We start from the raw sequence: 12,276 nt of genomic DNA, 5'->3' as shown, positions 1-12,276 counted from the left end.
GTTAATCCAGTTTAATGGTTAATCTCTTGTCTGGAAATGATTTTTTCTCCTTCATCTTCATCTTTTTATCTTCACCTTCAATCAATGATTACTGGATTCTCAATGTGCCAATAAATTAGGTGAAACCTTGGTCATCATTAATGACGATAATGATGATGACCATGTTTATCAGTTAAATGTGATTTTCTCATCCTCATCCCTTATATTAGGTGAATGTTTTTTTCCTCCATCATCACATTAAATCAACTCTAATCTTAATCTTTTTCTACCTTTTTCTCCTTTATCCAAGTTAAACATTCATCCTTATCCTTTTCCATTTCATTATCACTTATCCTTGGTCACATTACACATACATTAACACATAGAGAAAACAATTAAGAAGCAAATAAACTTAATCAAAGTTGAAATGTTTATCAAAAAGATGAGGATAAACAAGGTAAAGGTAAATAAGGTCAATATGTTTATCGAATCGTTTATTTGACCAACAATAAATAAGAGAAACTGTTTTCATCTATTTATCATTTTAAAGATGATTTTCCATTCTTTTTATTAGTTATCCTCATCTTTTTCATTGAAAAAGATGAAAAATCAATTCCATTATATTGGAAGATGATGTTGGTGATGACGAAAGAAAAAAAAAGTTTTGTTTCGAACTTTTTTTCTTCTCTTTCTTTGTTCTTATCCTAATTGTTGAACACAAACAATGATGTAAAAATACATTTTGTCACTTTTGTCCTTCTCTTCTTGACCCATATTCTGTTCATCTTCATCTTCCTCATCTCATCATTTTTGCTGTTAAAATTTTCTCTTCAGATTCCCTGAATTCCTGATACTTTTCAGAACAAAGATTATCTTCTTTTACTTTTTTTTTGTTTGAGAAAATTAAAGAATCTAAGATATTCAGAGCGATTCAGTTGATGAGAAGATGAGGAAAGGATGAAGATAAATGTTATAAATCTTGTGTCTTATTTCATCTCTCCATCTTCATCTTCATTTTCATCTTCATCCTCTCAACTTGAATCTCTCTCGAGAAAAAAAAGAGTCTCAAGAAACCAAAAATTCATCAGATTTTAAAACTAACCTTTGATAATCTCTGATAATCTTTTACTAAATCAATATTATAAGTGATTTAATTATCGTTACAATCATATAAATAATCATCATCAGTTAAATTGTATCAAAGTAAAGTATCAATCGTTAACCCTTGTAACTAATTGTCATGATTTGTGTTAATAAAGTTTAATCAACTCTAAATTAATACAAGTAACTATTAATATATAGTTGTAACCATCATCAAACTAATCAATAAATTACAATGATTAAAATGATTTATGATATTTGAATGTTTAAATAATAAATATGAGGCAAAGTAAATGATGAAAAAAAATGATATATTAATGATTCAATGTAACATTAAAAATGACAAATGAATCGTTTATAATAACAGTTAATTACAATTAGCAATCCATATATTTTATCCTTAATCACTTTGCATCATAATACAAGTTGTTAAAAAGATGGAGATGATGAGGATGAGGAAGATAATTAAAAATGATAAAAGTGAAGGTGCGGAAGGAAATATAATATATATATCGAGGGATCATCATGATTAACTAATCGTTGTATGGTCATATCGTGATTAGAATTACTGTTTAAAGTAATTTAGAAGTTCATTTAATTGATTGTGAAGATGATTAAGATGAAAGATGAAGTTAACTTGGATAAATTATATCTTTTTCCATTGATGATGATAATGATAATCAGAGAGAGAGAGAGAGAGAGAGAGAGAGAGAGAGAGAGAGAAATTAATTGTAATTAAATCAAGCTTTAAGGAGAAATGATATTAATCAATTGTTGCAATGATAATCAGTGTTTATAATTAAGGTCAAATTATGAAATTGATGAATGATTTTGAAGGCAAAAAGATGAAGTTTTTTTTACAAAAAAATTTACTACATTGAAGGTTAATTGTTAACAATCAATCAACTATATTTCAACAATAATAAATGATATGATATTTAATTGATTGGATTTAAAAGCGTGATTATCATTTAATGAAAGGTTGTATTAGTTTGAGATTTTATCAAAGGTTAATTAGTATATTAATCAACAATTTTGCTCTCACAATAATCAGTTAGCTGATTAGTTAAATCAGTTGTTAATGATTGTTGTTAACAAACTTCAATCAATGTCATTTTAAATTGATAGACAGGCAAAGATGAAGATGAAGATGATGATGATGATGATGATGTGGGAGAGGATGAACAAAGTTATCAACTTATTGATCATATTAAAGTTGTAACATTTTCAGCATCCTCATCCTCATCATTTTCATCCTCATCCTCATCCACATCTTCATCTTCACGGTTCCCATTTACAAGAGTCAATGTTAACTTGTCAATCAAATTAAAGTTTCGTAATCGTTTTTTTGGATTCAAATCCAAGCATCAGAAAAGAGAGTCAATTGAATTAACGAGGCAATTAATTGATTGTTAACTGTCAATAATCATTTGGAATAAATTTTCGCAATTAATTGGTGAATCGTTTTTCTATTTGTTTCTTTTTTAAATTATCCGAGATTGTTTTTAATTAACTTTAAATATTAATATAAACAAGTTGATTAATGTTATCATTAAGTTAGATTTTAATTGTTGCCTTTTATTATTATGATTTTCTTAATACACTAATTAAAGTTAATTATTAATAGTTTTGTTATTAGATCGATGATTATGATCATTGATTAAGTATTTAAGATTTAAAATTAAATGAAATGGTTTAAGGGCATTGGAAACATTTGATATCCTCATCAAATTATCATCATCATCAAACTTAATCTCCTCCAATTAATTTTAATCAAAAAACTGTAAGCAACTATTATTAATCAAGAATCATGATTATCATGATGATTAGAATCAGTTTAACATGAAGATTAATCAGTTTTTTATATTTAAAATTGTTGTTAATTCATGAAACCTTTTTTTTCTGGTTAATCTAATCTGGTGAGAGAGAGGAGGTTAAGTTAATTCTGATGTTAATCACTTTTGCATGTCAATTAATCAACTATTAACACTTTCTCAGATTAATTCAGGAAGTTAATTCATAACATTGTAATTAAAATGATTATAATTGTTAACCATTAGCTTGAGGGTTAAATTTACTGTGAGAATCACTTAAAGGTTAATTGTTGGAAATTTGATTCACATTTAAATTCATTATTTTTCCCTTCCAACAATCAAAACCAATATTAACAATAATGTATATTCATTGATTGGGTAGCAATTTAATGTAATGATTAAGATGATTGTTGTGTTATTAATATTGCCACTGATTGTGTTCAATCAAATTCGTGATGTAATTTTGATTATTTTGTGTAGAGATAAATAAACAGAAATTATTTCCCTGAATAAAGGGACACACAATTAAATTGAATTGTGTGTTATCATAAATGATAACAATCAAAAAATAATCATGACAATAAACTGAACAATTTAACAGGAACAATCAATGAGTGAGAAGACATAACGAGAAGTTATTTAAATTGTTGAACAATTTTACGCCAATAAAATGCATTAACTTGTCATAATAAATGGGGAACAATTTAATTTAAACCAATACAATCAAGGAAAGAAAATGAAGAAAAAAAAACTATCAAAGGAACGAAAGTTGATTGGTCATTTTAATAGACTGACCCATGGATTAGATTCTATTTGAATAGAGAGATAATTTAAATTATCATAATCAAGATAATCATCGTCAATTTAGGTCCAATTTAAACTCATATTAAACTTGAATTACGATCAAGATGATGATATGATGATGAATGACAATTCTGTCCATTTACATGAACTTCATGTTGTCTTGTGAAAGTATATTGACCATCAAATGTAATCATACAAATTCTGGTCTTCTATTCAGTCAATCAGCTCATTGTTCATGTCCAATCAATGGAGTTTATCAAATATCAATCATTTCAACATTTTGACGAAATAACAATCAATTGTTTATCGAATTGTTCAATTTGAAACATAGAAAATATTCAACTTCTTTTTTTCTATTTTAACCAAAATCGAATCAATGTTTTTTTCTCTTCTAATATACATGAGAAGATATTTTCTATTCTAAGGTTAGATTATTAGCTCTTCGAAAAGTCCAGGAATAGGTTATCGAAGAAGAAGAAGAAGATCGATTATATTATTGGAACGAAGATAATATTTTCATATCGAATTCGAACTTGAAAAGTTTCTCCTTTTCTTAAAAACTTTCCTCGGGTCTTTTGGGAATTCTCAATAAATATATACATGGAAAAGTTCTGAGAGTAAATAATATTTTGGTAAAACAACAGAATAGAACTAAGAAAAAAATGATTGAATCAAATGTTGATATTTACTATTAGGTAATAGTATCACTATTAAGGATCATTGGTAAGTAGATTTGACAAATTTTATCAGCCAATAATACGTTTGATTTATGGATGAGATTATCATGAAATGATCATGATGAAATTCATATATATAATAATGCTAAGTATAAAGAAAAAGCTTCTCTCAAAGGTGAAATAAAACTCGAAAATGATTTTAGATCGAAAAGTTTTTTTTTCTCTCTTAAAACAAAATTCGTAACTTCTAAGTTTACCATTCATCCAATTTCTGACATATTATCATCATTATCTTTTACCAAAAGGTCTGAGTAATATTATTATTATCACCCAAATTGTAACCATTATCATGATCATTGTTACGTGAGATGAGAAGGTAAAATAAAACTGAGAGAGAGAGAGAGAGAGAGAGAGAGAGAGAGAGAGTTAGGGAGCATCGAAAAGTTTTCCAAAAGATTTCTCGAGCTACCTTTAAATCCCCTGGAGGAGAGATGAAATTGTTCAACTTGAAATACTCTGATAATAATAAGCCAATGATAATAATAATGATCATGATAATAAGTAACTGAATATGAGGTTAGATGAAGAGAGGAAAAAAATAGTTGAATTTGTTGGATAAATTGTTTAGAGTCAATTACAATTGCAACTATTTTTTTCATCTTATTGTCAAAATGTTGACAAGATGAAGTTGATTGTGGGAGTGATACCTTGATAATAGCAATGGTTTTGGATTACATTTCATGATATCAGGTATTAACCTGTTCAGGTGAACTAACATCTAAATTGTCATCTTATTTAGTTGATTACATGAAACTAGATTGTCAACAATTTACCGATCAGTAGTATTAAACTGTTCAGTTGAACAATTAACTTTATCAAAGTTGTTCAATTCAATTGATAGTTTATTAGATTTTGATTGATTGGAAAAGTGTTTGTTTGGTATAATATTAATTAAGATTCAATTTTAATGATAAATTAATTTACTTTTTCTTTTACTTGATTATATTAATCAACAATCAATCAAAATTCAATTTCTCTCTCTCTCTCTCTTTTCAGTTGATTGTGTTGAGTGTGTTGATCGTTTTTTAATTGTTTATATCGTAATCATGTTGGTTATCATTTTAATTGTTGATCTAAATTGTATATACTCTTGAAGGACAAGAAGAAAATAATTTTCGATTATCAATTTATTGATTAACTTTGGTGATTATTTTAATCGTTAACGTCATTTTGTTTGGAGAAAGGTAAAACTTTGATTTAACTCTTGATTTGATTACTTTAATTTGATGATTAAACTTTTGCTTCTTTCTCAATGAACAACATTAACCTGTTAATCAACATGATTTAAAAACAGTTTCAACTGTCAAATTGTATTTAGATATAATTGATTTAGTTTAATGACGATCATCATTCATCATGATATTAATCATTTGTAAAACTAATTCAGTTAGAATGGTTAATGATAATTAATTGCACTGGATTAAGGACGAAAGGTTTACAGTAAGGTAATCATTGAGAAAGATAATATATAAAAGACAAGGACAATTGATTAACTTAATTCACAATTAGTTAATAATTTGTAAGAAACTTTTGCTACAATAATCAACTTTTAATCAATGATTAATTGCTGATTGATATTTTAACGTTGATAATCAGAAATGATATCAACCTTTTTTTTTCAACGAATTTGATAAAACATCAATTACGTCACAGTGATGATGATAAAGAAAGTGATTCAATTTGTAAAGATGATTGATGGATGACAATGATGATGATTATTATGATGAGAGAGAGAGAGAGAGAGAAAGTTTCCAGAGATTAATCAGAATCAAGTTATCATGAAAATGGTGATGATACGATTACAAATGATAGAAAATTCTCACAAAGGAGAGAGAGAGAAAATTGTGATGAAGATAATGATGATGATGATGAGAGAAAGAGAAAAAGACAGAGATGATTATGATGATCATTACATTGATTATCATGATTATGATAATCAAATACATGAGATACAATCGAGAAAGTAAATTGTTATAAATCATCATTAATTTACATAATGGACTATTCAGAATCTTTGAATACCCTGTAGACACATTAAATATATAACATTATCATTATAACTGATTATTTCAATATGGTGATTGTAATGAAATTGTTGTTGTTGTTTTTTGCTTACTTTGATTATGATTATTGAACCAAGAACAGGAAAAACTTTTGATTATGATTTTTGTAAAGTGTGTCCAAAGTTTTTTTTTTCATTTGGAATCACAATTGATTGATGATATTAAGGGTAAGTGCTAAATTGCTTATAAGTTATTACAGCGAAAATTGATCATCGCCAAAAATGATAGAAGAAAGTAAAAGCTGAATCTCTCTCTCTCATCATCATCATCATCATCATCATCATCGCTCATCGTTTTCATCTTGTTGCTTGTTTTTGACTTGATAATCTGGTTTCAAGCCTAAAGGTAGAGGGAGAGAAAAAAAATGATGATGGATTGATGATAATTAACCGTGAGCATTGGAAGTGACGGTTAAACAGGCAAAAATGGCAGATAATTAAGATGGATCATTGCCAATGATTAGAAGAAGTAAGAAATTGTGATTCTCATCAATAGAATGATGATGAAGATGAACAACTCACTCACTCATCATCTTGTTGATCATCATCATCGTTGATGTATAATTTTCTCTCTCTCTCTCGGTTCATTTGCTTCTTATCCTCATCTTCGTGATTTTCTGATTACCCTGATGGTGAAAATGATCATCAGCTATTAACTTTATTTCTCAAGTATCTTTTTCCGTCATCATCATTTTCATCTTCATCACCATCGTCATATTATCGCCATCATCAGGATCAGGTCATAATTCAATTCGATGCTTGTGGCCTTGTTCTAATTCTGTTTAAGATAAATTGATGATCATGTTGATTATTCACTCAACAGGAAAACTAAACATTGTTATTATCAAACAAAACTGTTGATTGTTGATATTTGATCATCATCTTTATAATCAATTGCGTTAAGATAATCATCGAATCATTTTGTTTCATGATTAGTTAAATAAGATTAACATTCAATTTATTAAATGTCATTCGAATGATTTTTCATTTGAAAAAACTTTTTTTTTCTCCTTCTTAATATTTAAACTAAATTGTTACGATTAAAAGATTAACTTAATTTGATTCATGTTGATTTTTTTTTATATTCACTAAATTGTATCAATATCTTAGCTTTGTTTTTGTTAAATTGTATTGATTGAAATCAGATGAAAATAATAAGATGAATATTATTTTGTTTAAACGTTTCAATTGAATGTTAATTGTGTCAGTTGTTAATTGTTGTAATCATACAATTAACATAAATTGTAAATAAAGAAATAAACAATTTTAATCAGATGAAAATTGGAACCATTAAAATTGATTAAGTAAAAGAAGTCGTTAAGAAATTAATTTAATTGCAAATCTTATTAACAATTTAGCTTTTACTCATCGTTAATTTGAATTAGTGTTTCAAATGATTATGATTATGATTTGATTAAGTTGAATTCTCCAATAATCAAGTAATAAAGAGAAATTAAGTTTAATGATTAGTTGGAAAATGAAAAATAATGGAGAGAGAGAGAGAATTAATTTTTCATGTTAATTATCTTGATTAAGTTGAAACAAATTAAATTTGATTGAATTACAACAAAGTGTTACAATTAAGTGTTTCCAAGTTGAACTGAGGGGAAAAAATAACAACAACAAAGTAAATTAAGATACAAAATTATACTATTGATGAAAATGATGAGGATGGGAGGTAGAGATGCTAAGGAAATGAGAGAGTGAGAGAGTTGGAGGATGAGGATGGAAAGAGGAAAAGGAAAAGATGAAGATGGAGATGAAAAGTACAGTAATGTTAAGCTCTTTGACAAATGATCCTCATTCCAACCAAAATGTACCACAATAAGTTTACTTTCATCCTTAGCGTTGAAAGATATATAAACATCATCATCATCTTCCAAGTCACTTAAGTCTTACTCATTATTATCATCATCATCATCATCATCATTTTCATCTCCATCCTCATCTATTTCATCTTCCTCTCACCCTAAGCCAATTTATCTTAGACTCATTTTTGTTCACCAAAAGTAAAATACTACAAGCGAGAGGTAATTATTTAATTGTAATACACAAAAAGTGATATCAATTTTTCATTTGATTGTTGTTGTTGTTTCCCTTTACATAATTAATCAATTGATTAATGAACTTTCCATTACAGGCAAAAGTTAATTGTTCACAACCATTAAATGGAACAAATTAAATAGTTACTATTGTTGGAGGTTATATAAGTTATTTTTTTTCTTCTTCTTCGTCTTGATTGTTTGGATTGGCAATTTTAATCAACTTTTTGTTTGTTTGTCTCGAAAATAAGTTAATTTAAGAAGTGAAACTGTTCCCATTAAATAGTGATGATATAAGTTGTTGATGATGATGGATGAGGGATGATTGATGAAGATGAGGAAAAAAAGAGTGGGTTAGATGAATTCATTTTCGTTGACAGTCAATAATGTGACATTAAATCACGAAAAAAAAAGTTATTTATTTTTGCGCAAAGTTAAAAAGTAGATTAGGTTATAAGTGCCAAAGAATTTAGAAAATGATGAGGATGGAGAAAGAAAGAGAGAGAGAGAGAGAGATGAAGATGGAGATGATGTATGAAGATGAACACTGATAATATTGAAAATTGTTTCAAATAATTTTCGTAACTATAAATCAATTGTTATGATAATAAAGTTAAAAATCAAGGTAAATAACAGTTACAATAATTTTTTGCTGTAAGAGAGAGAGAGAGAAATGATGATGATGATGATGGGAATCAAATGATACAAATTGTCAAATAAATTATCTAATACATAAGAAGAGGTAATTCTCGAAGTGATATAATAATAAATGTTTCACTTTTCTCTCTCCTCCTAAACTTACGATGTTTTTCCCATGAGTATTTTTGCATTTTTCCAGCTAAACATAAGAAAACAAGGAAGCAAAAAAGGGAAAGAAGATGAAGAAGAAAAACTAACATCATCATCTCTCTAAGGAGAAAATCATCATCCATGATCATCTTCATCTTCTTCGGGTTACAGTTAGACCCCATTAAAACTATAAATTGTCTTGGCCATTAAATGCTCCTTATGAGGCTATTTCAAGTCCCCATAACAATCTCATCCATCAATCGGGTTGGGTCAGAATATTATATTGCCTTAAAAAAAGCATTTAAAAAGAAAAGATAAAGCTTCTTATCATCATCATCATTATCTCTCTCTTTCATTCTTTATCCTCATCTTCTCTCTCTCTCTGTATTTGGATCACTAACATGTCAGGTTATGTCTCTCATCTTCCTCCTTTATCTTTCCTCTTCAAGTAGCATCCGGTTCCCATCGTAACACATATACCACTGATTCCTGGGAGTTAAATTTATCAGCAACAGAATCACTCCCTGTAGGTGTCAACTTTAATGTGTAATAATAACAATAATAGTGATGATAATGATAATATATTTCATCCAACTTTCAGTCTCAACTTTTTTTTTCAGGATCACATTTTTGTCTTATTATTATTTTACTGTTATTGTTTATTGTTATTGTTTATTATTATTATTATTATTATAACAAAATAAGCAACAGTAATAATATCAAAGATTGAACAGATTAAGATGATGAGGTAAATAAGTGAAGGAAAAATAGAGATGATGATTATGATGAGTGGATCAAGTCGAAAGTGATGAGGATGAAAATTATTGCATTAGTTTTATTAGTTTTCACTTATTATTATTTCACATTAAAACTTTACAGAATTCTCAATGATTATGTTGATAGAAATATGAACATTTATCAACTTGTTTCATCAGAATAGTTAACATTTCCAATTAGAAAGCGAAAATGAGAATTGTGATAATGATGATTAAAATAGGATAAGAAATTGAAATTCTAAGCATCGAGATAAATTATAATACTACTGAATTAAGAATAACAATCAACTTAAACACTATAAGGTTCGTACTAATCTATTTGTAATTAATGGTTTTGTTTAGTGTTCATTGATAAATAGGATAACTTGTCAATTGAAAGTGATTAATATACTGACAAACAAATTTGATTGTATTTATTTAGTTTACCGGAGAAAGATAATCAACTTTGTTACTGGATTAACATAACAATTGTAATCAAGATAATCAGTCTTTATCTTTTATCATGATTTGGTTGGATAATCAGTCATCTAAGATTCACTAGAAATCATTGAACAGGATTATTCAAGTTGATTGTTATAAAGTTTAACCTTCATTAATGCTGCGCTTTTTTATCTTCATCTTCATCTTTTCATCATACTCACAGTTTGGTGTGTGAGTGTGGATGTAGTTTTGTGGTTAAGAGAGTGAGAAGAGAGAGAGAGAGAGATGTAGAAAATGTGATTCTAAGAGGAGAAAAAAATGATGATGATGATGAAAAAAAAGGAAAAAGAGGAGAGAGGGGTAGGAAGAAGATGAAAAAAGTTGGAAGAGAACTGGATGATTAATGAGAATGATGAAGATCATTTTTTGAGCGGAAAGTGACACAACATCATTAATTTAATCGAGGCCATTGTGACACTGATGATTCTAAAGGGAATGATGAATGGACCCGCCACCGAGAATCATTTAACATCCATAGAAAGAGAAAAGGAAGAGAGAGAGAGAAGATAAACAGATACTTAAACGAACTTTGAATTTCACCCCCTTTGTTTTCTTCTTCCACCTCCCACTTCTCTCTCTTTCTTAATCCATTTTCCATTTTCTTATTCTTCTCTTTTTTTCTTTTTTTTTCTTCTTTTTCCCCTGGTAACCTGATTGAAACTCTCTTTCTCCCCCCTCTCTCTCTCTCTGATAATACTCAGCATCCCTTCATTTTCACCCAAAGATACTTTATACAGTCTCTTCCCTTTTTCTTCATCATCATCAACAGAGAGAAACTGAAACATCATCAGCATCTTTTTTTTCATCATCTCCTCCCTTTCACTTTAAGGGATAACTGTTGGTATTAAATATCACTATTAACAATGAACTGGTCCAGAAAAGATGATGATGATTATGCTCCTTTAATTTACTTCACTATCATCATCATCTTTTTGTTATGTTCAAAGTTCTGGAAGATGCTAAGTTTTAAAAATTTCTGCTCATATTCTGGAAATAATCAGTTAAATACCCAAAATTCATGTTTCATTTAATAGAATTTTTTTTCCTTCTCTTTTTTATTGTTATTAAAACCAATGATTAATGAATTTGGTTAATTGTTTCAAATATTAATCGAGATTTTGAAACTTTTTTTCTTCCTCATCTTTTCTTGCCTGTTAAAGATTATAAAAGATAAATGAACAATTTTGATTGAATGAATTTCAAATTGATGGTCAACATAGACACTCAATTATCAAGTAATCATCTATTATGATATTACTTTGTAATATATATATGAAATCTTTGAGTTTCTTATAATAATATTAATCATCACTATCATTATCAGAATTGTTCAGATTAATCATTTTTGTTAGAGGAAAAATATGTTCGAAAAATCGAACAAAAAAGAAAAATATTCTTCTCCCAAAAGGCGAATCATCATTAGTCTTTTTTCAGGCTATTCGAATTGTCGGTTCTCAGTTTGAAACAAGTAAAATGTATTAAGAGAGAGAGAGAGAGAGAGAGAGAGACTAGATCGGTGACATTCACAAGAATGACCTTGTAATTTGACCCTTGACATAGAGGAAAAAGTTTGTACCTTTGGAGAAGAAAAAATCATTTGAGAGTTAGATAAATGATCTTAAAAAAGGTAACAAACCAGGAGTGCCAATGGATCATTAGTATTGGTCACACACAGAAGTTAAAAGTCACTTC

Source organism: Panonychus citri, unplaced genomic scaffold (genome assembly GCF_014898815.1).
Source record: "Panonychus citri isolate SS breed McGregor unplaced genomic scaffold, ASM1489881v1 Contig00140, whole genome shotgun sequence".
Taxonomy (NCBI): Eukaryota; Metazoa; Arthropoda; class Arachnida; order Trombidiformes; family Tetranychidae; genus Panonychus; species Panonychus citri.
The sequence above is the reverse complement of the archived record's forward strand: the minus strand, read 5'-3'. Positions refer to the sequence as shown.